Below are 6,000 nucleotides of genomic sequence, written 5' to 3'. Positions count from 1 at the left end.
ACACTCAGCATTGGAAACCGCCGAGGAGACGCCGCTCTGCAAGCCTGCGTGGAGGTCTGGTGACGCTTCCGTGCAACTCGCCCACTGATTCCACAGCAAACATGCAAAATCCTGGCGCTTGCGTCACCACCAGACACCTCTGTGAGGAGCACAGACGGTGCAACTGCCAGTGTGTGCTCCGGAGACACTTTCCTACTTTTTCCATCTGTGCCGCGAAGGTCTAAATAATCGCGGCGAGCTATTTGGGCCCGCACGCACCTCGATATTGGATTGATTGGAGCGGCCGCGTGTCACAGGCACATGTGGAGTGTTTACTCTTGGAACACAAGGCTGCCCCACATGTTGCTGCTTGAGTCGAAACAAGCACCAGTGGAGTCCAGTAACGTTTCCTGGTTTATTTTCCTCAGGATCGATGGAAAGTTTCTGTAGAGCTTTAGAAAACAGCTCTGGGCGTGAAATGGTTCAGACTTTAACTGTCACAGACAGCCGCACCGAAGTGTGCTGAATTGTTCTTGAACATGACCCATCCAATGGATGGGAAACAATGTTTCTAAAGAAGCAGCGTGCTAGTTTATTATTATTAATACAGTTAGCATTATATAATTAGGATTTTTTTCTTCTTCCTCTTAAACTTTATTCACACTTGGTCATGTCACAACCTTAAAAGTAAATGCTCCTTCATCCGTCCACCCTCAATATTGCAGAAAGTCTTTTTTTTCTGCAGATTTCCTTCATATAAAAAAGTTAGATTGCCCTCAAAGAAGCACTTTAACCTTTTACTGTGACATTTGGACTTCAGCTCGTGGGCTTTAATGATACTCTTGATCCTGTTTGAGATGTTTTTGACCTTGACTGGTGTCCAGCTGTCATAAATTCAGCTGATTGGACAAACACCTGAGTCAAGTTTAAGCTGAAAATGCATGTCAGTGCAAACAACATGTGATGAGATCAAGATCTGCCTCCAGAGTTCAGAACCAGAACTGTATTGAGGTTCCCACAGTGGCCTCCAGCATTCTGAAGTAGAAGAAGCTTGGAACAACCAGGACTCTTTTCAGAGTGGCCTACTTACGAAAATGGAGCAATCACAGGAGAAAAATCTGGCAAGGAGATGTGTGCAGTGTGGTGAGGGGACAAATGCTCCAGAAGGTGCCGGCCCTCCCAGTCAGGGCTGTACGGCACTGGTCAGGGCTGGGGGAACGCCAAATGGAGCAAAGTCCAGAGATATATTTGATGAAAACCTGATCCAGAGTACGCAGGAGCTCAGATGGGGCCAAAGATTCCCCTTCCAACGAGGTGGAGACGCTGAGGACAGCCAAGAACAACTCTGTGGATCTTCCTCAGTGGCCCAGTCGGACCTCTGGCTTCAGCCCAGAGACCTAATTATGGGCATCTCCAACACTCTCTACTCTCTACAGTAATAGGTCAGAATATTTATGCCTGTACGTTAGCTTTGTTTAATTGGGTAGATTGGTGAGATGTTTTAACACTAATTTGCAGCAGTGTTAAAACACGGCTCCAGTTAGTAGATCAGAAGTGTATTTGTCCCTCAGAGGTGAATACAAGGCTACATGATAGCAGCAGTAAATGCTGACCCGTGAGATGTAAAGGTGACGGGCGTTGGGTTCAGGTCACCGGTGCGCCACACCTTGAATTCTGCAGGTCAGTGTTAAGCAGCCAGCAGCACCAGCATTCAGAGCAAAGAAAAGGGGTGAGGTCAGACTTCAAGTAGCAGTATATTTCACTGCTAGCATGTAGTTTGGCAGTTTAAAAAAACATTTATAAATGAATAGAGGAAAGGTTTGTCAATTCCAAATATCGTTCTTGCACTATAAAGGCTAAAAAGCCTCAAATTTGAATTGAGTCTGTATGTTTTATAAGGCAAAGGTCGACACTAAAGTCAACATCTATGTCTTGAAAAGCTAAAAACTAAATTCCACTAATTGCTGATGATAATTGGCTGTAATAATTGATGCTCCAGGAATCTGATGGATTCACACAGCAACCTTTATGCTTCTCTCCTTTATGTTTCTCGCCTTCTCTTGTAGCATCACAGCTGCATCCACGGGTGAAAACTAATGAAGGATTTACAGCCTTGGACGCCAAAGCCAAGTGAGTCAATCTTTCTTTTCTCTCATTCTCACTCTCCCTTGTTTCCTGTTGCATGTTTCACCCTGACTCGCCTTTTATTCCTGATGGTCTCCAAATGTCACTGATTTCTATCAAGCCCGTCCCCGAAGACATGTGGGTGCACTCCACACCATTTATGATCTATATCACAACTGGATATCAATGGTCTTTGGTGGAAAATGTCAGCTGGGCTTAAATAGTTTATTTATTTTGTCGGCAGTGAGGACGAATGGATGAAGTCTTACCGTTAATTCTAAAAGTGGTGTTGGTGGTTCTACTGTATATGTGCTGAATTTAAAACAGCGTGAATCCAAAATGGCCGATACAGACGCAGAATAATTTTATATATGGCAGCAGCATCTGAGTGGAACACTTTGACTCTAATGTAGATCTACAGTAGACGGATCCATTATTTACTGAGGCGGTTTTCACCTGTCATGCAGGGTGTGCTCAGGCCTCTGCTAGCAGAGCTTTCATTTACACTGGAACTCCAAGCGACTCCTCTTCCTCTCCGCCGTTACTGTACCACTCACCGTGTCCTTCATTCCACTGCTCAGCGCCACTGTGTCACGCGATGGCAGCACGCATAGAGCTAACGTATATCATTGTGAATAAACTGGGATCCAACACCAGTGATTATCAATACTTGCACTGGCTCTGATAATGCTAATATGACTGTAAAATTAAACTTGCCTCATAATTCTTGTCTTATTGAGGACTGATTAATAAAAGACAAGCTTTTAATCAAGGGTCCCCTGAATCCACCTAGTTGTGGCAGCTGTTGATTTGAAAATTAACTTCATTCTTTGGTGTTTCATTAGCTGTTGCATGAAAGCAGAAGATGGGATATTTAGTATAAATGTTTAATGTCAAAGCGAAACTTCGAAATCTGTGACTTCCAAGTGTGTGAACAAGAACTAACCTTAGGATTGGTAGTAATCATGGATGCAGTTCTAGGGAGAATCCATTTTTAAGTTGTTTTACTGGACTGGAAAAGACTTCCGGTGGTATTGACACAATTCTAGCGTTAGCATGCAGTCATTGTAGTTTGGAACAGTGGAGAACAAATCTGTCCGAGGTGGTTTGAAGGAGAACACTGACTAACGGCAGCGGCTCCGTGGAGCTCTGCCTGAGGCTCTGGCACTGAACAATAGCTCATAAGGCTCATAAATGGTCAAAAGGTCTGAAACGTAGCTGGCAGCGAAGCCTTGACAAGCACTAAAAGTTATCAATCAAATTTTGTAATCTATCATGAAGCTGACAGCCAACCAATGTCAGGATGCCAAAATAAGAGTAATGTGTTTCTGTCTCTTTGAGCTGATTAAAAAGCCGGCTTCGGTGTCGAGCTGCACGGGTAAATAAAATGTCACAGTATTGCCAGCAAACGTAAGCCCGCCCGACTCTTCTGTGTTGCTGAGAAACGTGGTTTATCTAAATTTAGCAATATTCAAAACGGCGGCATTACTGTGGCTTTAATGCCTAGTCAATGTTTAATGCCTACTGAAGGCTCGACGGTGGTATCGCCATCATTGAATTTATCAGGAGATATTTCCTGAGTTTGACAGTATTGTACGGGCACGCTCCTGCTGGCTCGCAGACATGCTCGCAGACATGCGGCGCTCTCATGTCCCCCGAGGGACAGGGATCATTGTTACCGTCTCACTGTGAGGTCAGACAATTCGGGGCTGAAAACATGCCATGTAGTTCTACCATTGGATTTTGTGGGCCGGCTGCTTTGCTCAAGGGTAAAACACAGTTTGTTCATTCACAGCTTGTGCCTCCACAACTGAGAGAAATGACAAAAAGCACCTTTGTTATTACACGAATATATATAATTAAAAAAAAAAAAAAAAAAAAAAAACCCTCACAAGGACTTCTTCATTCTTTGAGTAACTTCATTCTGAATGGTCCAAGGCTGTCTCTGAATCATCCTCCCTCTTCAATAACTTTCAGTCTAGTGCCTCACATAACGAATTGTCCTATTACGCCCGATCGTGCTAAAATCAGTTTGTGGTTTTTAAGTGTTTACTTATGAAAATTAGCATAAAAAATTACCAAGGTCTTCTGTAATGTGTAAAATCCCACTTTGTAAAAAAGCAAAGGAATATAATATTCCCAAATGGAATCATGTAAATATGGACATAACATAATCCTGCAGATTGGTAGCGCTAACCACTGCTAGCATGACTCGCTTTACTGTTTGCATGTTCTCCGCCAGAAAGTTTGAAAGTGAGTGTGAATGGATCATGGATGGAAGAAAGGAGGGGATCCTGTACTACTTAGTAGCCATGAGCTGAACTCCAGTTTCCATCACCTGTCTTGGAACAAGAAATCGGAGCAACTAAAACAAAGTCTCCTTCATTTCTTTGGGCTGGATTTTAAGATGTGTCATCCCAACCGGAATATATCCATGTTACTTCCAGTCCTGTTTTCCCTGCAGGAGAAGGACCTTGACAAATAGCTGAGTCTTAACCTGACTTGTGATGTGGTGTAAATGGGTATTTATGAGATCCGACGGAAGCCTGGAGCGCGACCCGTCCTTTACAGAACCCGGTACCACCAGACACCCTTGTCCTCACAGGTCAGAGCGCTGGTGTAAATTAAAGTGGATGCTTTATGATTCCTCTTATTAGACAGCAGTGAATTGTGGGACAGGGGAGCTGCTGCTACTGATGCAGGAGGAAACCAGAGCTGTGAGAGGAAGTTCTGGTCCATTCAGCTACCATTTCAACAATGAATACATCTGAGCTGTCAATGGGTCAAAATCTATCCATTACGAACCGATAAAACACTGCATATTGATGTTGTGATGTCTTAAAAGACGAGTCCCTTGAATTCCCCAGCGGCCACCAGGGGGCGCAACAGCAGGGAGTGCATTAATGCTGATGTACTGCGTGTGATGAAATGCTGTCTATAGGCTTTGGGAGTTGGGGAATAGCAGGGTCGCGATGGCCTACACAGTTCTTATCTTTATGGGATTGCTCTCCAAGTTTAAAAGAAATTGTTAAATAAGTTCCTTTTATATATTTATATATATATATATATATATATATATATATATAATATATATATATATATATATATATATATATATATATATATATAAAAAAAGGCAAAGGATGTGAGACAATCACTTGCAAGTCATCAAGATAGACTCTGTCTTTGAAAGTGCTCTATCCGTTTCACAGGTGCAACAATTAAATTGCAGCTGTCAGCAGCTGGGATATTAAAAGCGTTCCCGAGTCCGTCCGTTGTGCTGACGGTGACCTTGGTGGGAAGACGGCCGAGGCCGCCGAAGCCTCGCGCTGGTTAAAGGAGTTCACACGCTCTGTCTCAGACAGCCAACCATCTGGGAGGGCGCTACTCATCACACTGAAGAGAGTGCACAGCCACTGGCACAAACACTGTCATTGTCATCACCATCATCATCAACATCCTCTTCTTCATCACCATTAACACTCGCCGCCGTCATCACAGGTTCCTGGGCTCTGCTGAACCACCAGTCGCAGCATCTCTCAGACAGATGCCACAGATGCTCGTCATCATCCAGGGCGAGAGCGTCGGCCTGACTGTCTGATTATCATCAGCGCTAAAATAAATACGGCTTTCTTTAAAGCTACAAAAAAATCACAGGTTTTAGAGCTTTAATATTAGCAAGAGTAAAATGTAATTTAAGGTAGAACCTTACATCCATGGTAGTATTTTTGGGAACTTTTTAAACTCTTACCTGGCTGAGTGAAGGCATGGATTAATAAACAGGAAAATGGAAATGAACAAACATGGAGGCTAGTTTTGAGTAGGAAATAAGCTGAAAGTCCAAAAATGTTGGCGCATATTCCTGTTATATACGTTTTGGCCTTGTTTTCTTCACCT

At 43.4% G+C, this 6,000-nt stretch overlaps 1 protein-coding gene across 1 annotated transcript in view; it reads left to right on the top strand.

Annotated features, from left to right (window-relative positions):
• The first annotated feature begins 929 nt into the window (after positions 1 to 929).
• lingo2 (leucine rich repeat and Ig domain containing 2) overlaps positions 930 to 6,000 on the top strand; it is a 166,946-nt gene continuing 161,875 nt past the window's right edge. The window contains exons 1-2 of the mRNA XM_057043213.1: positions 930 to 1,421; positions 2,046 to 2,109. The gene's annotated coding sequence lies outside the window, so the exon portion shown is untranslated. The remainder of the gene's footprint in view (positions 1,422 to 2,045; positions 2,110 to 6,000) is intronic.

This window comes from Takifugu flavidus, chromosome 9 (genome assembly GCF_003711565.1).
Source record: "Takifugu flavidus isolate HTHZ2018 chromosome 9, ASM371156v2, whole genome shotgun sequence".
In the NCBI taxonomy this organism is placed as follows: Eukaryota; Metazoa; Chordata; class Actinopteri; order Tetraodontiformes; family Tetraodontidae; genus Takifugu; species Takifugu flavidus.
The sequence above is the reverse complement of the archived record's forward strand: the minus strand, read 5'-3'. Positions and strand labels throughout refer to the sequence as shown.